The 25,873-nt window shown below is 40.9% G+C and overlaps 1 protein-coding gene across 1 annotated transcript in view; it reads right to left on the bottom strand.

The window, feature by feature from the left end:
* The window catches only part of XYLT1 (xylosyltransferase 1), a gene marked incomplete at both ends in the record, with an annotated part of 207,026 nt that overhangs the window by 111,189 nt on the left and 69,964 nt on the right, over positions 1-25,873 (bottom strand). The window lies entirely within an intron of this gene.

Raw genomic sequence — 25,873 nt, 5'->3', positions numbered from 1 at the left:
ACAATAGGACGAGCATGAAGAGCAAAGCCTATTAATATGAGCAGCGCTAAAAGAAACAGGTTCATTCACATCTTTTTTTCACCTGCCCAGCACCACTAGTCGTCTTTGAACCAAGCACGCAGGAATGAAAGGCCTCCATGCTTCCTCTCATTTCGGGTGAAACCGAAATATGCGTGCTTACTGCAGGGTGACTGCAGATGAGCAATGGCTGTCCAGTGCAGGACGCATGGCAACACGAAGTCTGGTCTCATGGGGCCCAAACATATTATCCTGTATCTACTAGTCAAAATGAGCCAAATAGACCCTTCCATGCAAGCGTAGAGCACTGCTCCTGGACCCTAAGGACTGGTAGGGATGGGTGGACCTTTGCAATGCTTACTTGTAGTACAGACCCAGGGAAGCTGGCACCACTTCTTGCTGGTGGAAAGACAAACTACTTCTACCATTTCATTTCTACCCATAAAGGCCATGAACCAACTCTTCTCTCCCCTGCCTGTTCCCCTGAACAGAGAGAGATGGCAGAGGGGAAAGACTGCCTCTTTTATTTTTGTTTCTCCAAGAACTGCCGCAAGGTCACTGTCCTCACAAGTTGTTCCAGAGCTGCTCCACAGCTTTCTGTGCAACTCTGTCTCGGCCGTCCCTGCTGTGCTGGTAAAGCAGTGACCAGGTACAGGCAGGCGCATTTCCCAGAGCAGCCCTGCACTGGGCAACAGGGAAGTTCTCTCTCCCGTCAAAACCACATATGGTTTGCATTCAATACCCAAATTTTCTGCCCATATAAACCGGCGTGATTCCTATAGGTTCATGGATATGTGCCAGCCAGTGCTAGGAAATGGTTTAAAAAGTTACCTTTCTCTATAAATTGAAAACTTAGGCCAGTATGTTAATCCCCAAAGGTGTCCTGTCCTCCTGGTCACGGGGCAGACTTCCAGACCCATGACAAAGCAACTCAGGAAAAGAGGTTTTGAGATATTGATTTGTGTCTTCACAGAAGTTTCTTCTGCAAGATCGGTAAGTTACGTTAATAAAATCCTTCCTCTGGCCTTTTAAATGTTTATATTATTATGGTCTCTGCCACTTGCCCTCCTTAGCTCCCCTGTCAGCTGTGCAACTTTCCTGAACTCAGCCCCGGACCTGGCCTCCACAAGGGCTGCTCGTGTGGTACTGCATTCTCTTTTTTTTGCAAATACATTCGTTAAGAGCTATACAAATGACCAGTTTTAACAGCATGATGAAACATAAGAGAGATTTAAGGTTAAAAGATGAAGCAGAATACAGATTTCTGACACAAAACCAAGATGCACTTTCAGTTCAGAAACTTGTCATTTTATTGGCTCCAGTAAAGAAGAATATATGCATTAATAGAAGCCATCAAAAAGTTTTCCAGGAAACTCTCCTCCACCCTTACTTGAATGGATATTCATTTTGCAGACCAAAACCTTTTTCTGTACCGCATTAAGCGTGCTGACCACATTTGAGCCAAACACCAGATTGTATAGTGCCCTTTCTTTAGCCACATAACAGCTTTTCACTCATGCTGTAAACACAGTGCTGTCAAAACAGTGATTTGTAATTACACTGCATTTAACAATAGTCATATTTCCATAAATCCCCACTTACAATTCTGTCAGAAACAAGGAATCGCTCCACAGTCAATGACCATATACACATCCTCAACTGACAGGACTAGATAAACAGCACAGCATAATGCCAACTTCTCTAGTCACTATTCATGAACTATCCCATGCAGAAAACTCAAATCACAATATACTCCATTGTTTTAACTAGCATCACTATGTTAGCGCAACACAAAAATAGTTCTTTCTAAGGGCAACCACAGGCCTTGCAACTATGCCAAAGGTTTATTTACAATCAGCAGTTTTTCATGTGATCTAAAATAAACTTTACCCCAGGGACCTTAAGGAAGTACACCAGCTTCGTCTGAAAGCACGGGGAAATTCAAGTCTTATTATGCTTTTACATTCTTGGTGGACACACAGTTCAATAACTTCTTGCATGCAGCACATTTGCAATGTCTTCCTTTGCAACATGGCTATTCACGCTTTGCTGACAGCGACCCGATGTCTTTGCAGGGACAGGCTCAAGTACACAATGCTGTACAATGGCAGAACACACCAGCGTAAGCAATACCCTCCCCTTCAGGCCGGGGCTCTGAACGCTCTTCAGTCACTCTTTTGGAGCCTTCCCTAACTCTTGAGCTAGTTTTAGAGTTTATACTCTATAATATTCTTTAATTTCTAATATTATAACACGTGTTCACTCAGTTATATTAATATGTACTTACATATATCTGCCATTCTAACTCCCCACCTGTGGCATTTACCATTCCTAAATATTCAATGAACTAAAGTTATAGTTTGGATGCCTGCCATGAAACCCTGCCCCATACGGGCTGTGAACAACTTGCATCCCTCAGCACTTTTCCCCAAATATCCCTTCTTATTCTCCCAGTGATCCACCTGCCACTGAGGAAACCATAAATAAGCGCTAATAAAATATTTGATCAAAATAGCAGCTTCAGGCCGTATTACAAAGTCATCTGCTTGCCCAATCATCAGCAGAGGAGTGCGTGCATGTGTTAGCAGCTCCGCACAACATGATCTCTCAGACCTAATCCATGACCAATATGTGAAAAACCACCCAATTAACTTCAGCAGCACAAACCTGAGCAACCCCTAACTTGCATACCTAAAGGTTCAATGGACCAGCCTCTTCTACAGTAGTCAGAATTTCTTTTGTGTAAAAAATAACTAAATAAAAAATTACTGCAATGCAGAGAAATGGTAGTCAAGACATTCTTATTTCTGCTTTCCTCATATCTCCCTATTCTAAAGCAGTAAAATAATGTAAATTGAGACTGAAAACTCTAAATTTGCATCTGCAAATAGATATTGTGTGAATTTTATCAGATTTACCTGAGATTTTGATAAGTCATCTTCTACAGCATAAGCACTGGTCCAAAATAAGCTGTGTAGGAATATAATGCTACCAATAGACAACAGTGGCATTATTTCCACTGAACTGGAATTAAATGGGTAGTGGAACTTGCAGGATGAAGTTACTGCCTTTGGCTTTCTAACTGCTCTTTGGTCATCTGGATTATTTTCTTGTGTTTGCAGCACTCAATTCCCAACAAGCATTGTGGTATGGTGAAAGGCAAAGACACCTTTCAATCAGTACTCCATTTACCGTGACAAGCTGTTAGTGACTCCACATGTTCAGCGGTGCTTTCTCTCATGGGGCCGATAGGAAATTCATTCACAGCTTCCCCTCTGTTTTTATATCTCAAGTCTGGTGTGCAGGACAGGATTTGGTCTTTTATACACTGGAGAGTTCTCTTTAACAAGCATATATAATAGTCTACAGCAACCTTGGTGTACATACTACTGTAATACACTTTTTAGAAAGAAACTTTGTTTTGAGAATTTTCTGATTGCTGGAACACAGTTTCATTTGCAGAGACAGTACAATGATAGAGCATCCATCATGCTATGTATATATATATATATATATATATATATCTTCCAAAACATGTATTTTCCATTAGCATTTTTACTACACCAACCAAGCCAAATATCAAGCAAAGTGACACCTGGCAAGTATAATGCTATATATTTACCAACATAATAATAATGCTTCAGCAGAGTAATATTTTCAAAGGTTTGAAATGAAGAAAATCTCCCTCTCAGATCTTATCTAGGATGCATAAACTGCAAAGATGAGAGCGCTGCCAGAAATCAGCTTAAGGGAACTATTGGTATTACAGATTTGAAGCTAACAATTGCTAATCCATGTTTTGTAAGGATGGATACATCAACAGCTCTACAAGAAGCAATGCCAATGAGACACACACACACCGCGTACCTTTTGTGATGGGTGCAGATAAAGTACTGTCAGTTTGCAGGCTTTTGCCATTTGGTTTGTGATTTCCACAAACCCAAGGGAAAAAAAAAAAAAAAAAAAGATTTATTATCCTCCTTACTCTGATTACCTACAGCCTGTCAGTGACATAATGCTGCTATGAGAGAAGCAAGTCCAGCAAGTTTCCAGACTTCGGGTCCTTGTTGACATCTGTCAGGCAGAGATCACTTCCCATGGAAGCAGCCTGTAAAACCCACAGACGCCCCGACACTTTCCTGGAAAAGCCCCTTGTGGTGACAGGTTGTACATAATTCCCTTTTTGAACTCTGGAGAGTTTAAGGAGAACAAGCATGGGAAAGATGTTGAAACGCTGGGTTTCACCAGCTCCCCCACTCTGACTTCCCCCGCTTCCCTCCCCACCGCCCCCATGCCGGGCAAGCCCCGCTGCACAAGAAGGATGGCACAGAAATGTTTACTCAGGACTGTGCTGGCTGGAATACCAATGCAGCCCAGCAATGAGCTTAACAGCAAACAGGAAGGAGGGGAAAAAAAAAAAAAAGCAAAACCCCTCTGCCACGAAAGAAACAAATAGCCGGAGATGAGCTTTCCCAGCAGGTACCAAATTGCAATTCGGAGCGTGGCAGTATCAGAGATCAGCACTTGCGATACAGGAGGCTCCTCCAGGAGAACAAGCTCTAGGTTCCCATCACTTATAAAGGCAGGACCACCGATTATTGTCAGCAGATTTGAAATTGTTGCCCTTTATTATTCTTTATTAGCATCAAATTATGTTAGCCAAGCAGATTTGAAGAAATCTGATGCAAGCAGAAGCCTGCTGTAAATACTGATGTGAAAAGATGCATTTTGCATGCGATGAAAGCCAAGAATGAGCTGTCGTCTTCACTTAGTTTAATTCATGTTTTGTCCTTTGTAACAGCAAAAACATTTAGCAAGAAGAAACAACGTTTGGCTCTGCCTATGGCCCAGCTTATGCCCAAATAAATTTTACATTCCTCTGAAAGTAAAGACTTTGAATGACTGTTGAAATGTACATGCGCTATTATTGGCTCCTAGAGATGCTCAAGGAAATTCAAAAAGAGCAGATACAGGAATCTATCAGGCAACATTTTCTCTTTGCGTTGAAATCACTAAGATAATGAATGCATTGGAAAAAGGAACAAGATTATTATCATCCTTAACTCTTTGGCCCAATGCATGAGCTGGGCCGCTTCCAGTAAACAAGTGGTTTGTGATAATTTTATAGAAGTGATTAAAATAAGTAAAGAGTCACTTGAATTCTTTTTTTCCTTCTCTGTTTGTGAATAAATATGTGCTAGTTTGCCAAAAGTCCCTGTTGACTCAGAATATTACAGCAAGACAGTAGTGGCTGAAAAAAACCCCTATTCATCTTATCTGCCATCAATTGTCCATGGAGAGAGGGAACGACAATTACAACATTACACAACAGCTATAAATATAAATTCCTCTGCCTGTACAGTCAACAAGACTGTTCCCACCTGTAAGTGTATTAATTCAGTGCTAGTTTTACAGATCAAGGTGAAATTCTGGCAGTACCCACGCAGAAGTAAACACAAAGGCGAAAGTCAGCCTTCCACTGCTGGCAAGCCACGTCATCCCCATGCAGGTCCAGCATGTTAGAGCCTGGTCCTGCTCAGAAAATACATAGTCTTCATCAGTGGGTCAGTGCCCAAACTTAGAACGAATGTAGACCACGAGCTACAATCCACAGCCGTCAAAGCTCCAACAGCCAGCATCACCAGCGGCTGTGTGCGCACAGTGCCCAGGCAGCGGATACAGCCCGATACTGCCTGTCTCTCACCTGGACAAACCACGCTCCTGCAGGCGATCCAGCAATACCAGTCAGCCCTTGGTCTCTTGAAAGATGCCAACCACAGACTTTTTTAAAATCATAAACAGCAATTGCTGTGGTTAAATAGTAGGGTTTTTCTTGCAATGCTAATTATTCTATGTAATGCCCACATTTTAATGCAATCTTCTATAAGGAACCAATACTTTTTTTACAACGTATTTCCAGATATTTTAAAAGATGTTTCGTGAACTGGCTGGTATAGAAATTTCTGAAGCTCCAAACACATCTACCAAATGGAAATCGCCTCCAAGTATGTCCAAAATAACAGACATCTTAGCAAGGAACCACTAACAAAAGACGATGAGATTGTGTAAGAAATTTACCAAAAGTGAGCTTTCTCTTTCCCTTCTTCCTTATGCCACTGCTTTTGTTACACAAAAATATTGTTACCACAAGCTGTGCACCAGCTTCTCTACAGGTACATTCATGCAAGCTGTGTGGAGAACACTGCATGTCGTGGGGACTGGGCAAAATGGCAGAATTCAAAGAAGCCAATAAAACAGTAGGAGATATATCTGTGCTGTGGTTCATCTCCTCACTACCTCTCCATTTAGTGTCTCAATGAAGCTTTATAGGATTCAGTTTACTTAAGGAGGAGGCACCTAAGCACTTCCCAAGCCCATTTGATCCACCAGAAGAGCGTAGATCCCTCATGGGCCCACCATCACAGGAACAAGGCTGTATGAACAGGGCAGTGGTTGAAATGAGGTAGTCGTAACAAACGCAGAAAACTATATTTACTTCCACTGCTCTTCTAGGCATCTGGGGAAGCAGAGCGGGGAGAACGGTGAAACGAAGACTATTCAGCACCAGACAAAAACCACGCATGTAGTTTGATTAAAATTGAGTCCGAGCAATGAAATGGCATACCCAACGCATATAGGAGTAAAACCACAGCACACAGCTCAACAAGCAGGGAAAGGGCAGAGCCAAGCATGCCAACTGCAAGGCAACTATCTGACATGCAAAAAATTAATCACCAAGTATTTGCAGGAAATTGTTTAACACCAGTCCTCTTGACAGTCAGTCTGACGTTCATTGAGTGCAAAAGAAGTCTTGAAGAAACATTTAATTACTCATGGAATGTTTTAATTGCTATTACAAAGCAGTAGTTTTTAATTACAGATCATATTAATACAAATATGATCTGATCAAGATCATTAGGATTTACTGTAATGATCTTGTTCACCAACACAGTGTCTTTGTTTTTAAAGTAAAATGTCATTAAAAAGCCATGGGAACTTCATCATTAATGTGTGGGTAGTGTAATCTTAATTTCCTCCTGCAGATATTGAGCTGAGACCAATCATGCAAGATTTTCCAGTATGTAAAACAACTGTCACTTTTCATTATAAAGAATATGAAGCAAGAGGAACACTGAAATAGCAAGGCTGAAACAACAATTTTCCAGATTTAGAAAATCCCATGCCACACTTTGTCTAGAACTTTTTTCAAGGGCTAAATTTTCCCAGGAATTCTGAAAACAAGGTGCAATGTCCCTGTGTTCAGAGTTCAATTCTGGGTCAGCAAGTAAGTCAACAATGAAGTATTCAATCTACCTCTCATGCAGATGATGGTACAGTGTCAAGTGTCTGGCAGATTCTCTTTATTTATTTATTTAAGAAAAACTGACTGAAGATCAGTGCGATTGCCAGAAGCTAAAGATTTTAGTTCTTGATAATACAGAAAAGGTCAAGCAGATTTAATGGGAAAACGTATAAAAGCAAGAGTAATGCATGACTCAGAAAAGGGAGTTACATGGGAAAAAAAGCCACTTCAATAATAAATTATGTCAAGCAAGTGTAGGCTCTGACATCAGCACATATGGATGTGAAGGCAGACAGCTTTCAGAAATGTTAAATGAAGGGCTCAGGCCTCCGATTGCCTGAGCATTTTACAAAATCAGGCAAGAAGGAAGGAAAATATAAAGCAAACAGCTTTCTAAACCACAATACATGTAAATATACGTGTAACAAAAAATACATACATTCATCAGAATCTACATGGTATAAACAATGAGAAAGAATGAGGAGTTCCATAAATATTAAGATTATTCTCTGGAAAAGGCAGTCAGTTTAAAGAAGCAAACACTGGTTTAAGTCTACTTAACACTTATTTAGCCCTCAGTCTCCTTCAGATTATAATTTCTGACCCAGTCTTGAACCTTGCTGTTGGGCATCCTTCCTATCAGATGCCATCTATGGCCGATATAATGCCCTTTGTGTTTGTCTTTTAATCTTGTCACTTCTCTGAGCTTTCTGCTTTGGCATTCAATAGTTCACCTTTTGTCTGATTGCTGCCCTTGCTCGGGTTCCAACCTTTGCAGCTCTGCAGACCTGTCAGACAAGGAACAAAAGACTCTTTTCTAAATAGATAAGGGAACATAAAAATAGCCACGGGTCAGGTTCCGCTCGCAGTTACGACAGCGGACAGAGTCTGTGAAGTGCTGTCAAGATGAGTCAGGCTTCCTCATCCGCTGGCTCTCTGGTGAAAGCAGATGAAATCTCCAAAAGCGTTTGAGCCTTAAAGCTATAACACAGCTTCAGGTGAGGACCAGAACACCAAAGCAAAGGACAACTGCACTAGTTCCCCACTCCATCCGCCCCTACACTATATCCACGAAGCTGCCGCTTGCACTGGTGGACTGGCTGAGTTGCATCAACATGAAGGCCTCGGTGCCAGCATGGCTGAGGAGCTCATCAGGACTTAACACCCCTGCCCTGCAAGACTGACTGAACAAAACCACCAGTATTTTTCAGTTCTTTGTCAGTAATGACAAATGTCAAAGTTTCTAGGTTTCTCCCTAATAACACTTGAACGCAAAAATCTCACCTCTTCTTTCTTAGAGTGACCCAACAAAATGGCATCAACACTTTGCTTTCTTCTTCTCTTACTATTCTTTCCGGAGTTCTAGATAAAATAGCATTTTCACAATGAGTTTAGTAGTTTAGATCTAAAGTTTTACTAGTCAAATCACTTGTGATTTGACTATACATGAAAACGTGGATTTGACATTTCAGCAGTTAACTCCCTAGGACACTGTTGTATTTCCATCGTCGTCAAAGTGCTGGAGTACACTTCAATATTGCACAACGCAAAGCTGAAATGAGGATGGGAGTCCTGGCTTTGCCGAGGGCTCCTGGGGCTTTCCAAATACATGGGCCACGTGCTGCAGTGCACCTCAGAGACACCCACTGAAAAAACACAGCCTCCATCCATCAGGCTACGGGCCATACAAAATGAATTTGCAGGTTGGGCTGGTCCATAGGACACAGACTCCCCCCAGTTGACACGAAGAACAGATGTAAGCGGTATGGCAGCCACAACCATCATGGCCATGACATTGGTATGAAGGTAGTGGGGCTAAATCAAATGGAAGTCACTGGAAGGCTAATAGTCTCCTAAAGCAAAGTTAATCAGCAAGTCTTATATGTCATGGTGCTGCAAAGCCAGCTAACTCCAGCAACAAAGGATTTGCCAGATCTAGCCGGCATTTATTACCCCCACAGCAGAAGGATATGGCAGTTTGCAATGTTCAAAGAAATATGTATTTTTTTCCTATTACAGGGAAAATGCTTTAAGGTTACGCTCCTTGCACAGTAACACTATCTCAATGTTTATGTAGATCATCTTTAATAAAGTTGTATTAATCAATCTCCCTCCTACATATCTGATGGTGGTCTTGGAAAGACAAGAAAGAGGCATTAAAAAAATGCACGCAGACTGCATATATTATTTAACCTAAATATTTTCATATGTGTAAAATGAAGAGTTAACCAAAGTCAGGATAAAACTACTCCAATCCAAAAAGCTTTCTATCCTTCTAAAATCTGGTTTATGTTATCACAGAAAACAAATAAAAATGTATTCCTTTTTCCTTTCCCAGACATTTCAATCAAACTTTTGACTCTCTGCAAGCCTCTGCCTGTTCTGCTGGTAATGACCTTCAGCCAGGAGACTGGACATGGAAGAGCACAAAGCGTTTTCACAACTTTCTGCCTTTCTTTAATTCTCCATCTCCAACACCACAATTCCAGTCTCTCTTGAATTATCACTCCCTCAAATGGGTTCATGTTGACACCGGAGACCTTCCTCCTACTTTTCAAGTACCATTACAGTCCTTATGAAGATGCACAGAAAACGGAAATATTTATAAAACTGTGAAACTGAAGTATGCTACATAAGCTGAAGACCAAAGTAAAAACAGCAGATGCCATTATTATGCACACTTAGTATATATTTACATTTTACGTATAATTTAGATACTACACATTTCCTGATACTTTTTTTTCCCCAATATCAACAGACTTATGTACCAAATAGCTTTTTAAACAAAGCTTGAGAAAAACCTGTTTGTCTTCACTGTAACCTCATAAATTTGCAACCTCGCTTATGAAGAATCCAATTTACAACAAAATAAGCAAAGGAGTGGGTGGAAGGAAAAAACCTTTCTTGACAGGCATCCTCTTTGCTGATCCAGTTAAAAGAAGCTGGATTTTCAAACAAGTAGTTAAAACGTACAAAAAATATTCTCTGTTTTGCAATGGCAACAGATAAAGCTGCTGATGTGGCACTTTCCCAGTATCTGAACATGATATCCAAGAATTACAAGGTTTATGATTGGAAGCTTTTCAGGCCCCAATGAAATTTTAGGTGCTAAGGCACAGAGAGGCAATTCCTGCTGCTTATTCAGAAAAGGTTAGGGAACAAAGGAAAAAATCATCACGTTTGCTTCCTCTCATACGTTCACACAGTTCATGGTGACTCATGCCTGCTGACGAAGCCTGGGCTCCCAAGGAAGCCTAAGGCTTTCTGGTGTCATTTATTTAATTTCGAAGTGAGGATAGCTGTAATTATCATGCAGCTGACACTCATCCCACTAAAACTAATATGGGCATAAAACAGCAAATAAAACAACTACATTAGAGCTAGATGACAGCTGGTTACGGGACCAGCTCTGTGCAGCCTGCAGAGACCAGCAGCAGCTCTGGGAGGCTACCAGTTCATGCTGGTTTTCCAGCGGCTCGCTTCCAGTCAGAAGGCACTTCCTTCAGGCAGCAGTGAACTGCGCTGGACACAGACACAAGTCAATCCAGAATGAGGCCTGAGGCATATGAATTTTGTAGCACAGCACTACGTAAGTGGAACAATGATGAAGTAGTAGATACCTAACTAAATAGGGCTGACCTACCGTATTGTGAGAATTCACAAATCCATGATAAGAGACAGGTGAGAGTTGTCCAGACCCGTAAGAGAAACAGAATGCATTTTCCATGGGAAAGTTTTCATCTAAAGCAAAACAGGAGGCAGCAAATTCAATTTACAGATTCAGCAAATTCAAAAGGAGAAAACAAGGATGATTTATCTCTGAATTCTTGCTGCAGTCTGTGGCCAGCTTTCACTAAAATGCAGTAAGTGCCTAATGCGTATACAGAATCTTTCATCCCAAACACTCCACAACACACATCTCCACTGAAATATTGGAAATTATTAGCCTAAGCAATAAAAAATTACCACCAAAAAATAAAACAAAATGTCTTCCTGAACTGGTTTGGAAAGCTGTGGGCAGAAGACTTCCCAATTAAGACATCCCATATAAATATCAAGACAACATTCTCTTTCTAGAAAATCTAAACAAAATCTCATTTGGGCTTCTAGTTCATTTTACATAAGGGAGGCTTCACAACCAACTCACAAAGTTCATATAAAGAGAAATGAGAATGTGCACCGACATTAAATTTAGATAAGTCATGAGGTCTTTCTGACAGAATTCTGGCAGCTGACAGTTTGTGTTTCACTAATTTTATAGGTCAAATAATAGACACTGTGATGCCAGACATTTGAGTACACGATCATTAAGCAATGCTTTAGCAAATCCACAAGAGCTTAGAAGCTACCCATATGGTCCACAGCTGATTTTAGCCACCAGTAAAGCAAATGTATGTTGCCATAATAAGAGATACAACTGCTGTACTCAGATAACACCATTAATTTAGAAACTACTGAGCAGAAGCCAGCAGGCCCTACTATCCTGATTGTTCACCTGCAGCAAGGAATGATCTGTCAAGTGAAACACACTGGTTACTCAGTGACATACAAACCAGGACCAAGCACCTTTTCAGTAGCTCATGGCCATCACTGAATTATTGCGGTCCATACTGTTGCTCAATGTGATGTGAAGAAATGGAAAACCACACATGCACATAAAGAAGTGACAGAAGGTAGAAACATAAGAGGAAAGAAAAGGAAAGCAGTGAGATCACGTGCTTCTCTGTATGTCAGGGCCTCAAGAAAACAATTTCAGATGAGTCTGAAGTTGACTATAGCTAATTGACATCAAATAAATGATAACTGGCAACCTATATTGGAAGTTGTTTAATTACCTAGCTGCCAACATTGCCTGGTCCCAAAGAGCACTGGAGATCAGAAAGCTGTGACTGTCACAGCACATGCAGAAAAGTTATGCAGACAACACATGTGATACAAACACTCACTGTTCAGCTTAGCAACTGTGAAGAGGGTGTCTATCGATATCCCATAACGTCTATGCGTTACTGCCACCGGGCAGTCCAGCCGCTGACATGGACTGCATGCTCTGTGCATACCTGAGCTAAACCTGGTAATTGCTACCGATGCTCATTCTCAACTGCTACTTGCTTCACAGTCACTCCATCATTAGCTCAAGCAACCTGCACGCTAAATTTCCTCACTGCCTTTTGTGGTTTATCAAGCCAGCAAGCACTGGCAGCTACAGCAGCCACCTGCCCAAACCTGCTGGCCACCTCCTCAGTCATGGCAGGAGCCCACCCATGTGCCTCCCAGCAAAACTGCCTGCACATTTCAGTAGTTTTACCTCTCTGGAGTACACCAGAAAACATGCAGTGTGGTATTTCTCACACATAAAGCACAGGGAACTCACATTATTCCCCTCACATGGTTAAGACGGGTTAAATAGAAAACAGTATCAAAATGAGGCATTTTCCAGGACTTACTTACACACCCGATCAAGAGCTTCACCTGATGATTTCCTAGTAGCTATTACAACCACCATGTGGACAGGAACACAACCTCTCCATTCCTATTTCCAACCTTGTCTGGTTGTCCTACAAGCTCTTAGGGGCAGGAACTGCCTCCCACACGGTGCTCTTCCCTGCCATGCAGGACAGCTCTGAGCAGAGGCTTCTGAGCACATGCCAGATCATTGCTGACAAGTGGACCCTGACTCCAGAAATTTTCTTTTTTGAAGATGTATCTCTTCGTAGTTGATCTTAAGTTTCCCACAGAAATTCCCATAGGCTTTCAGAGCCTCATATTGAATGACCTGGCTTTACAAGCCGATGAAACTCCTGGCATGGACTAGCATAGGAAAATGCAGCCATTTGCCATACTGGTGAACGTAACTGCATGGCAATACACAGCGCGATTGAGTCAGTTGGGAAATTCTTTTTCTTTGTTTAGATTTTCTTTTGGAAAGGATGGGAATGTAAATCCTTCAAAATGTGTAGTCTGCTATGCAAGAAGAGTAACACAAATTGAGAAGTAACTGATAAGCTGTGAAATGGTATGTATGCATGGCTCTGAATTCCTGTTGCCATTTGAAGGAGCATAAGGGCTCACTTAGAGGTAATGAATGACAGTTTTTTGTTTTGTAGGTCCTGTTTTTTTAACAAATCAGCTATTACAAGAATACTTTTTAACTGCACACAGGGACTTTTTCCATGTGAAGAAGTTTCCTAATATAAGAAAAGAATTAATCAAATCGGGGACCCAGGTAGGTCTCTATACATACTGAAGTTTTAAACAGTCTATGAGATACGTACCTCCTAAACCAACCTTATTTAGTCACATAAATATATACAGAAAGGATGATGGTCAAATCAAGGCTATGAAGTTACCCGCAAAACCGGGTAGGAGACAGATGTATCACAGCACTACAAATTATCCCTTCAGTAGGAGGAATGTGGGAAAACCTGGAGGAGAAAGGATTGCTCATGTACTATTTCTCCTGCTTAATACATTTGACTAATCAAAATTATACTCATGTGCTACTGTTACTCTTCATAGCTGCTACAGAGCAATAGCCAAAAAGCCAGCTGTTTCTGCAGTGCCAGGAGGAGCCCAGGAGCCCGACACTGTCCTGGTGTCAGCACTGGCACATTTCCACGGGCTCTGCCCATGTTCTACCTCCTCAGCAAGTCCGTAGCTTATACACAAGCTATAAAGACTAAACTCTTATATGATTTCTCAGCATCTAATTTAATGGCTTTTTCAAACAATAAGAGAAATGAGAAACAGATTTAATGTTTTCAAAAAGCTCGCTATGATTAGCAGGAAGACATCAATAAAATTCTAATTAAAAAATTTGAAAAAATAATCTTTTCTTCCAGCCTTACTGTATGCAAAATAGAGATGACCAGGAAAATTAAGATCACATTTTTTCCCTTAAAATCCGGCATTTTCTCTATTTGTCTTTAACCCTTACTAAAAGGCCAGAAAAGACACTATGAAGTGATATATCCATTTATACCCCTAGTTAAAGACCTTAAGTTTTATACTGAGGCCACGCAGGCAATAAAATATGAACGTAATGCTGTATCCTCCAATTAACCAGTCTGCAATTTACCTCACTCCTTCTTTCTCATTTGTTTTAAAATACTCTTTGTATTTGCTACTTTGAGCAGAGACAGACCTGAATTGGCCTGTCGCCTGAGACAGGGGCAGAACTGTAACCACCGTGACGTGACTGCAAAGGAGGCAAGAGGGCGATCGGGATTTTATGATTTTAAGATCTGCTATGTCATTAGGTGGCTGAAGTACAAACATGGAACAGATCAATGCAAATATTTTCAGAGTTAAAAGAAACATCTCCTAGTACTAGCGGCAACCCAGAGACTAAAAAGGTGTCCTTTGGTACAGTATGCGTTTCGATTGAACTAAAAAATTATGTTCATGACTTTTTTTTTTTTTGAGTGCAGAAAAGCAATTATTCTACAGATCTACCTTAGAGATTTTACTCAGAGTCCTGCATTTGCTGAAAGAATAGTGTGACCGTCACACAGCTGTTGAAAGAGTGCCCTGTCTGCAGCTGCGGCCCCATGGCAGTGGCTGCCCGGTGCAATCGTTATCCTCCACGCGCAGCCTTGCAAAGTGATCCCTGAGCAAGCCCTGGGTGTCTCGGGACGGTCTCTAGACAAAAAGGGCCTGTGCGGGAGCACAGAGGTGCTTTCAGCACCCGGCCACAGCTCATGGAGGGCTGAGCCCGGCTGCAGCCGCAGGAAGCGCCCGGCTGTGCCGCCCTGGCTCAGCCCAGCACCTCTGCACAGACGGCGCGTTGTTGAGAGGGGAACAAGTCCCAAATACCATGCCAGCTCGAGGAGCCAGCGCAGGTCTCGGAACCACCGGTTTTGTTACCATCCAGTTACTGCAGAAAAACAATCTTGCTGTGATGCCTTTCAGGGTAATTCTCAATTTAATTCTCTAAAAAGCAGCTTGTTAGCTGCTTCCCATAGAAGCCTTCAGCATCCCTTGATTGCTCCTGCAACAAGTCAGAAATTCACTCAACAGTTGCATTTAAAAAAAAATACAAAAAGTACAGAAAAAGAAGAAAAAAAACTCAAGCAAAGCCTCCCCTGTCAAGGCAGATCTTCAGCTGGTAAATCAGAGAAGCTTTACTGCTCGGTAAAGAATTGAGTTTGAACCAGAAAAAAGCTGGGATGGAGTCAATTGATTTCCATTTATTTCATTGAATTGTTTTATAGGCAGGGATGGTGACAGAAAGAGAAGTCAGTCAGTCAGTCAGGTCCTGCTGAGTGGCCTTCACGTGGCAATGGCACTACACGGGAGCCTCCGGGACCTTAGTCACTTTAGATTACGTGCTTGCTCTCAAAGGCGATGGCTTTTTCTCAGTCATACACCAAACTTTTTGGGGTACTTTATGAAACAGAGCACCATAGAGCACTTTGCCAACAAGAACCCCACAGATATTCCTACAATTTAAGGCCAAATTGTATTTATTTCAGAAGACATTTCAGAGCTGCAGGAGCTCTCTGTACTGGAAGGGGTGGGGTGCACCCTGGCTTGAAAAAGACCTGGCTCTGGGGCTGATGAAATCATCTCTTCCACACCCTCAGCTCATGGCAGCCCACAACTAAACAACAAGCAAAGTGATGCCCGTTTAAACAGAAAACAGAGTATTACCTTTTTAACCAGCTCCACAGAAAGTCCCACAGCGAGATGTGCATGTGTGAGATTCAAAATAAATGTACTCTGATTCTAATGCAGTTTTATCTCTAAAGAGAAATTCTGGTGGTTGATATAGTCAGTACAGCCTGAACTTAATAGTCTAATAGCAGCAGCTCTCTGGAGTCCCTAAGGATTACTGGAGACAAATTATAATGAGCACATCAGCGGCATAATTGCACCGCAACTGAAGAAGCAAAGAACAAAGTTTCATGTTCTTCGTTGCTAACTAAAAATCTTAAAATAACAGTTGCAAAAAGTTTAGGCAGCCAATTACTGCATATCGCTTGTTTCTAGATGCAAGATTAGGCAATGAGAGTTTCCTCGTGCAGCTGCCAAGGCTGCTAGAGCCGCTGCAAGGATCATACCTCCTCCCCTTGTCCCAAGAACGGATCGGCCGCTGCCGAAAGCAGCAGGCGGACCTCTGCAGTATTTACACAATCAGTGCTCGCATGGTAATTAGTTACTTAAATTCATGTTCAGAAACACATTTTCTTTAATACTGTCCACAAGACAGGATTGTGCAAGTGCAATGACATTGAAGGTGATTTTACACCAAATAAAGTAGGTTTTATATTCCTGCTGTTTAGATGCACTGCTGGTGAGCCAGAGAGATTAGAATTACTTAACTTTAGCTATATATACCAAAAAACCATAAACAGTATCAGTCCACCCCCTCCAAGGTATTTCCAAGGTGTCTCTCGGGGGGGACAGACAAATGCCGAAGAGCACTTACTGGCAGAAGGGATGTGTGGCAGCATTTGCCTCCCACTGCCCAAAATCTGCGCAATTCCCTCAAAACCCCTTGAGCACGAGCCATTCCTGCCAACAAACGTGCCTGCTGGCCTCTTCCTTTTTGTTTCTTTTAGGTAACTTTGGCTTCAGTTTCTAGCAGCATTCTACAGAATATGAATGTACAGAACCAATGTACATTTGTAACAATGAGAGCATTTATGCTTACCATGTAATGTATCTATATCTGATATGTTAAGTATTTATAAAAGCTAATGATCCCTCAACTGCACGATGGTACTCTGTCGCTCTCTATTCATTCTGATCAGAGATTTCAAGGGTTTGTTTATGAAAGACATTCTGTCAAGTGTGCCAAACTGCAAGGACGATAGTTAAACACCTTTCCTCTTTAGAAGGAATAAAAGTAGTTTCCATCAAGAGAAAGTGTTTTGGCTTACCTCTGAGGCAAAAGGATTAATGTAAAAATCTGATGCTGCAGCATTTCGTGCACCTTCAAATTCTCTGCTTATTTTCAGCCCATCCCAGTGCTGTGAGTGGTACTGAGCTTACTAACTGCCCCAACCTTTTTTGTTGTTTTTAAGACATTTCCTGAAATATGAAGTTAAGGAAATGCTGCAACCATTTCAACTTACACCAAAATCAGCAATTTTTGGCAGTGGAGGAAGGCATCATAATAATTAACACAGGTCCCTTCAGCTTTTGTGCAGAGAACTTCATATATTCAGCATATAGTTTGGTAAGTCTGTGTTTTCTCTTATGGGAATTCAAAATGGTATGAACATACTGTGTCAGAAGCAGTAAAATAAAACAAGTTAGTTCCATTTACTGTGATTACAGAGCTGGGAGGAAGACATCCTGACTCCACAATGCCCACCAGTCACTGGTTCCTAAACACTGGCAGAAATCGCATCCAGAAACCCAGCTGCTGCAGCAGGTCACACATTTACTGCCATCTCAGAATTCACTTATTCTGAAACCCTCTGGTTTTAACTGTGGAAGCACTAAAACCAGCCCAGCGTATTTACACTAATTTAAAGAAATCTTCATGGGGTTACACCTGAGCATAAATATAAATGGTCAGCTAATTAATGCCTAGTTCAGCCTTCTCCTGTGACCGATGGAAAGCAGTAACTGCTTCTTACAGAGAAACCAGACTTAATTCTCCAGCATTTTCCATCTTATATTGATTTAGCTCTTCTGATTTCCACACCTTAACCAGCCTATGTTGTTTAGTATCTCCTCACAGTGTCCCTTCCCTGCCTACACTGTACAAGACCTAGCAGCGTTCTGCTCGTTAGCAGGCTTCTTAAGCTCTACATGAAACACAACAGCAGAAGCCTGTTGGTAGCTGGATTGCATTAGCAGTGAAGTTCAACTGGATAGATGGGCTGCTTGGCGGAGAAATGGTCCTCTGTACAGCAGCATTGGTTGCACATTGGAGCTTATCACCTTCAGGCTGAAAACCAGCCAGTACCATAAAAGTCAAGCATAGGTTTTTCCTCAGCAGGCTGAGGTTTTGCACCGCCATGAAAATAAAATACAAGAAACCCTGGATGATAAATAGTATGGGAAGACTGTGTCACCACCATGCAGTATTTAGCATTTAGTCCTTCCCAGGTACAGACCTACTTCCAACTGATCAATTTTGATATTGTTACTGCAAAGCAAATAGTGAAAATGGCAGTAAATTGGATCTATCAAGTGCTGCTTTTGATAGAGAAATGTGGTCACACCTGTTTTTAAGGTCACTGGGGATTAATGGTTATTTCCTCTTTCTATTTTTAATAGTCTCTCTAAACTGGAAGACTATAGATAAACCAATAAAAAAAAAAAGGCATCTTTCTTCTCTCCTTCCATATATATACTATAGGCAGAAAGAATAAGAGAGTAGTATAAAGCCAAACCTAATTGATCAGTGTTTTGGTATGGGCAGTTTCAGATTTCAGTAATATCCAGCTTCACAACATTAAGCACTTGCACAGTGACTTCAACAACACAAAAGATTTGTTTTAGTGCACAGGTAGCTTTTGTCTTTCACACAATGTATCTTCAAATGAAATAATCTAATATATACATTTAGATTTTAGTTGAGTTTACTTCTCATTGGACAAGTACACAAGCCTGATTTTTTAGAGTTTAGCTGAAGTGGATTTCTGCTGAAACTTGGATCAACATTCAAACGAGGCATCAGACACTGGCTCGGAGGTATTAATCTGACCCTTATAAAAATTAGGGAGAACTCTTTAGATAACTAAAAGCATTGAACAAAAAAAAATGCACAATTTCTTTCATTTTCATTGACAAGAAAATGATCATTTTTTACATTTGTAAGCTAGAGTAATCTTGATACAGCCATAACCTCACTTCTATTCTTTCATTAGCTCATCCATAATTACACTTGCTTTTCTGGAAGTTTAGTTGGATTGTTTTGTTAGGTTTGTGGGTTTTTGGGGTCGTTTGTTTGTTTGGTTTTCGTTGGGTGGGTGTTTTGTTTTCTGGGTTGTTGGGGTTTTTTTTGTTTTGGTGGTTTTTTTTTTGTTTTTGTTTTTTTTTTTTTTTTTTGTCCAAAGCACTGGGTTTAGACTCAGGTAATCTGTTTTTTATGCAACAAAACCTGATTTTTCTAATCTCCTAATGAGGGTAAGATCACCTTATTTTATACAGCTTAAGCACAAATGAACTCTTCAAGCCCCTGAGCTTTCCCAGGTGTATGCCCAGACGAAGCATTTCCCAGGTCTGTGCCAGACCTGAACTCCAAGAAACGAAAGCTCAACTTATGCTGCCAATTCTGCTGGAGACACCTGAGCATAGTGGTACTGACAGATGTCAAAGGACATAAGAAGTTGCATGAATTACTTTACAAAAACATAGCACTAGCCAAAATATTCACATTTGCACAGTCCGTGACCACAGTCATTACTACAGCAATTATGCTTCTCTAGAAGTGCTCATCTTACAAACGCTCACTTTAAACCACATGACCTACCTTAAGTCTGCATTTTCCAAGAGTACTATTCCTACTTTTCCCACATGCAATGATACTTAAAGCCAAATTTACAAAGGTATTTAGGGTCTTAAAGACAATAACTGGTACCTTAGCAGGTACCATCAAAGCAGGGATGGGAGTTGTTCTTCTATTTCATGAAGTAGTTTACCTGTGTCTAAATATCATAATCTGTTCTAAAACAGATCTAACACATGTGCTTATGCAGAAATGTTCCTTGCAAAGCAGAATTCCCCGCTATAAACGTACCACTGCAGAGCATCTTTGAGCCTCAGAATAAAACTCAGATAAATGCATAATAAAATCTCATCTCTGTGGAATACTCTGCAATTGTTCATATTTGAGAATGCACCTGCTTTGCATGGTGGTAACAATGACCCTCTCCTCTAAAAACTGGACTGGCACCAACCTTAGTGACAGTAAAGATTATTCTGAAGCTTTTATTAGGGCTTCACGCAGGATGGAGTCTGCAAGATCCCCAAAGGCTTCTCTGCAACTGAGGTTGTTATTCTGGTGTTTTCTCCCCAAAATGGGCAATAACGCTGTCCCAGAAGTATGGTTATAAACCAACTTTACAAAGCAATCTGCACTTCATGGTAGCTGCTCTTTATCATTTTCCAATCAACACTAGTTGGTTTCTAATTGATTTTATATTATGTCCCTTACCAGAAGTAAGAATATTGTGTTTACTAGGGCAGCACAAAGAGGGCAGGCCTATTCTTACTGCTGTATTTAATGCTGCTGCTAATCATGGAGATTAGACTGAAACAATTACAACAGCTAATTAAAGAACAATGCGGTTTTTGGCATCTTTTCTCAGAGAGCACTACTGGGAATTCTTAACTCAGTCAAAGCAGGGATAATTAAAAATCGAGCTCTAGTTTCCCCTACACTGGCAGCTGGATCACGCTGATTAAACTGCAAATAAAACACATGAAACCAACACTTTGTAGTGTATCCAATTTCACTTAAAAGGGACTTTAAAACTGAATCATAAACAGAGAAACAGCACACAGCAAATTATTTAGCTGAAGCTGGATATACAGTCTTCACTGCAGTTGCTTCACAGCTTACTATCTTTGGCACAGAGTGTGGGACAGTAGTTACTGGAGAGCTTGATGAACCACTCAAATCATTAACGTCCCTTCCAAAGGCATCCTTGTTCAAAATGTCATGGAAACACTAGAAGCAACTGAGCTCAGATTTAAACACTGGCATAAAAATTTGGAAGTCCCTTGTGGAAAACACAGAACTGCACCCAATGACACCTCAGGTCATTACTAACGAGTAAGAGAGGGCTCAAACCCCTTTCAGCCAGACTCTGGAAGGCTGAAAGTTGGCACAAATAGCAGCTATTTTATGACAGCTAGAAGTTCAAGACAAGTTTCGAGCTGCCCGGTTAGGGCAAAAATGTAAGTAGAATCAAGCCTTGTCCGAGATCATCTGGTATTCTGTCTGCTATAAGGCACCAATTACAGAAGAGCAATCAGTGCATCCCTTTCTCATGCTCAGACAATGGCATCACCTATGGTAAAAGCGCAGTTGTCCAGACACACAGCTTTACTTTATAATGATGATAAAAATAATAATGTTTACTCTTGACTAGCATTTGCCTATATACTTCTGAGTGACACAAGAACAGCAAGAAAACAAAAAAACCTCAAGAATAAGACATGAAGGGTGATGCAGAAATAACAAATTACTTGCCTTGAGTTTGTTTTGGTGTTTAGAAAGCTGTCTGAAGATTACTGCGCTCTCTGGGCAAGTACTTAATGCTTTGTTAAATAACAAGGGCATGCTGTTAAAATTTTGAAAACAATGCCAAGAAATTTTGTATTTATGTAGCTTTGTGGAGAAACATCAGTGTGAACTCATTTTCACAGATCCCACTAACTGGGCATACCTCATACAAAGTTGATATTGGTACAACACAGCTACACCAAGACCGAATCAGAAAGAGCACCACATTCATTCTGAAGCAAAACTATTTTTACCATTATATATTAAGTAAATATATCTAATAAATAACAACAAATAATAATAAAAAGCAGGGAGATGGCACTCAGCACCAGCAATACTTATGTTAAAGGAAAGTGCATAAACAACAGAGTGTTGTTGCCAGATGATCCAGAGGAAGGTATATAACGATGAGGCCTTTCCAAGTTTTTGGAAAACACTTAAAAGTTTGGGCTAAGGGAAGAAAATCTGCTAGGAAAAAATGATTAGAGAGACCAAAGAAAGGGGAAATACACACGTCTTCTACCTACATATGGTCTTACAGATTACACAGCAGTCCTGCTTTAGACACGTGTCAAGGGAACAGTTTCAAAGGCTGACTCAGAGTTAATTAGAAGAAAAGTAAAATTATAATAGAGGTCCTTGTGGAAAAAGCCAGTTAGCACAGTCGTACCTGGGAGGAAATGCTCAGATGCTCAAGAAACAACCAGCCTGGTTTGTCACATAAGTGTTACAAACATTGTGTTGGCTTTTGTTATGAAAATACCACCACAGTGACAGGTGGGGAGCATCTCCCAAGAACACTCCTTTACCCTCTGCCACCAGGGGACAAGCCCAGGACAGCGCAGCTATACGGCCTGCCAGTACAGCTCTCTATTGTTCAAGTGTCAATTCTTTTTACAGAGGTAGACAGGTACGCACGTGAACAATCACCTCAGCTTAGTATATGGATTTGGTGAAGTTTTCAAGGCTCGCAGAGTATTTTTAGACTCTGAACTCTGGAGATCTTGGAGGCTTGACTGAGGGTTCACCGTCTATTTCACCCGGAGTCATTCTGAACTGTCACCTTTTATTCTCTTCATTGTCAGAGCTCGAATCGTTCTTTGCATTTAGCTCCATTTCTTTAACTGCATTTACGTAGGACAAACTTCAAAAATTATTTTAGCACCCTGCACCACCTAGAAATCAACAGCAGCAATCAGTAAAAGCAGCAGACGTGGCCCATACAAAGGGCTGCAAGGAGAAATGGCTGTCAAATAACGGTAACAAGAGAAGAGAACCAAAAAGCCTAATAAACAAACTTTGCGACCTGGCTAGTGACTCATGGTGTGATCTCGAAGAAGATATTGCAAGTGTTTTGTGACTGTTTCTCCTCCACCTGATCAAATGGTGATTGATAATGACTGTGATGATTCTTTTTTGTCCACTTTCTTGCTTAGATGCACACACGCTTTATTACACGGACATTAAGATATTCTTTATTTTAAGCTGTTTGTTGTTTCCTGTTACTTTTGCTAGTCCCTGGTAACACACAACAGAAGTTCAAGCTAAAGAAGCCCCTTTCATATTTTGCTCTGAAATTACAAGTAAGCAGCTTTCATGTTTGCTCTGAAATGACAAGTTTGTTCTCAATCACTGAGATAATATCTCATGCTTAAATGAAATTTTGGCAAAAAAAAGCAAAGCACTTCACAGCTATTCTTCTACATGTAGTACCATTATGTCTTTATATACCTCTGTAAAATTAGCTATGCAAATTTTCCTAAAAATAATGATGCTAGTGTAATTGTTCTTTCCAGGCTATGTTCCAAAACCAATTTTAAACTTGGAAAAACTATGAAAGTCGGATAGCTGGAAAAAATACTTCTGTTTTTACTTAATAATAAATGCTTGAAAAGATCACAACATTTTATAAGGTCATATATAACACCAGTTATGGCACTACAGTAATTCAGCTCCAGCAAAGAATATAAATCCTTGTAACGTACACAGTTAAAATGTGGTTTAATTCTTATTATGCTTTGGCTTTGACTCAAGGTTCCTGCTGAGTGTTATAATGTTCAGATGATGCATATTCCCTGAGACTCTTTAATTAAACCTGTAATGTAAGGCTTTGCCTCTGGCTATTGGTCACACTACCCAGCACTTGCATTTATAGAGATCCCACCTACCACTTCTGTTCTACTGCCCAGCCTCTGAGCCAGAGCTCTGACCCTCAGTGAAATATGCGCTATTGATATTTCTCAGGCTGAGGCAGACTGGTCCTTTTGGCAGAGTTCCATCTGTGCTATTGCATGGTTAAGGTCTACGGCAAAAACATGACAACTAGGAGACTAAGAAAAAATTCTTGCTCTAACCTTTCCTTTTTTCCCTAAAGAATTTCTGGGGGGTACATGGATGCTTAAGACCAGGAGTTTGCAGCACACATGGTTCTTCTCTCCGTCAACAGGACACATTTCCACTACGCTCCAAAGGCTGGTAAAAAAACCCAAGACCTCTCTGAAATTTGTATTACCTGGTGACTGCCATTATTGACACAGCTTCCTGCTCCGCAGCAGGGAAAATGCCTGAACCTCTAGGACTTCTCTGGTGCATGTGTGCGTAACACAGCACTGTCTTTAAGGAGTATCTTCTGCTCATGTTTTCTGAAAATATCAAAAGATCTGGTTTTGTTTTGAAGTGAAGTGAAAAACCACTTCAAATCTCTAAAACTTGTAACTGCTAAGAAAAGCTTTTACTCCTCAGCTCTACAGGTCTCTCATTCAAAGGCGATGAGAGCTGGATGCCTTTAAGCACCCTTCAGCATTTTTAGGAATTTCACTGTACATCTTCGCGCAGCATTTGCACTCCTGTGATTGTGACCGGCGTAATGGATGCTCCTCTGCTGAATGCTGAAGCAGGCATTTTAAATGTAGTTGTTCTCATGTGTTGACTTAAAAGTGCATGCATCTTTGAAATTCACTCCCTTTCAGCATAAATGCCAATAAATAATTAAAAAGCCTATTAAGACAACAAAAGCCAATTCACTGAAATTATAAGCAAATGTTTTTGCATCGAGGGCCAGACTCAGGGAAACACTTAAACAACATCTTCAATTCAAAGCATGTGAGTGTGCACATTGATGCAACTGCCTAACTTGCAAGTTGTCTTGTGTTTTACTGAGTAAGGGCTATTAGCCGGTTGTGTAAATTATCTTGCCTTGTGGAAGCATAAAGTTATTCAAGATTTCAAAATATCCAGCAAAAACAAGTTTCATAACTAGAAAGACAAGCTACATGTCTGATTTCAGCCTAATCCTGTAATTTTGAATCTGAATAGAAAAATACTATATTTTCCAAGCAAATAGTACTAAAAGAATTTAGCCCGCACTGTATTGTTTCAGATATCATACTTAGTTATTCAGATACATACAGTATCACAAAGACAGACAATAATGGAAACAAGGACATCAAGAAAGTCCAGCCAGCACGTTTACCTATAGGGAACAAAATACACTGCCACAGAGGGAAGTCACATTAGGCAAAAGAAATCTCAGTTTGAAAAACATTCCAATAATGGAAAGCATCAAACTAAAAGTTAAAACCTAATTAAGAACATGAAACCTAGAAGAAAAAAGCGTATGTTGTCAGAGCCACAACAGTTACATTCGGAGATGATGAGGGAGGGCAGGAAGGACTGAAGAGGGACACAGACACTTAAAGGAAATAAACATTATTTTGGGAAAAGAATATCTCTGCCAGCCAGCAAAGCTCCATCTTGGCCAAGTGGGAAGCCCTGTTGACCCTCTACAGCTTGAATTTCCCAGGGTGACCTTCCACAGCTTGATAATGCTGTATTTTCATGACTGGCTAAGAACTTCGTGGGGGGGGGGGAGGGGTTGATGATCCCAATAAAAAATGAAAACCGCCAGCTGGGACACCCCAGGTCCTTGACTGACTCTCTGCAATGCCTGCTCTCCCACTGGGGAGCCTCAGACTCACACTCCCTCATGTGGAACAACTTCCGCACAGCAAATGGATGACATTTTCTGATTGATCCCAATATTTGGTGTTGGAGTTTGTGGTTGAAACCAGCAACACAGCTGGGAATGAGGGAGCACACAGGCTCAGCTGGCTGTTTCAGGAGCATCTTCAAAGAAATCATGCTTTTAAAAATACACAACCTAATCCTGGAGTTGAACAGATTAGCTCAAGATGTAGGACTGTCTACTGTAGAAAGGCACTCAAGCTAAAACAGAGCAAGAATTCACCTTGGACCAGCAATTCTTGATTAACTTCCTCTGCTGGCAGGCTTAGTGTAAACCAGGCGCTATGCCAAAGCCTCGCAATTCACTCTGGAGTAAACGTAATTTGAAATAACGTGCTCGT

Source organism: Vanellus vanellus (assembly GCF_965231255.1).
Source record: "Vanellus vanellus genome assembly, chromosome: 14".
Taxonomy (NCBI): Eukaryota; Metazoa; Chordata; class Aves; order Charadriiformes; family Charadriidae; genus Vanellus; species Vanellus vanellus.
This window is presented reverse-complemented; position numbering and strand designations above follow the sequence as displayed.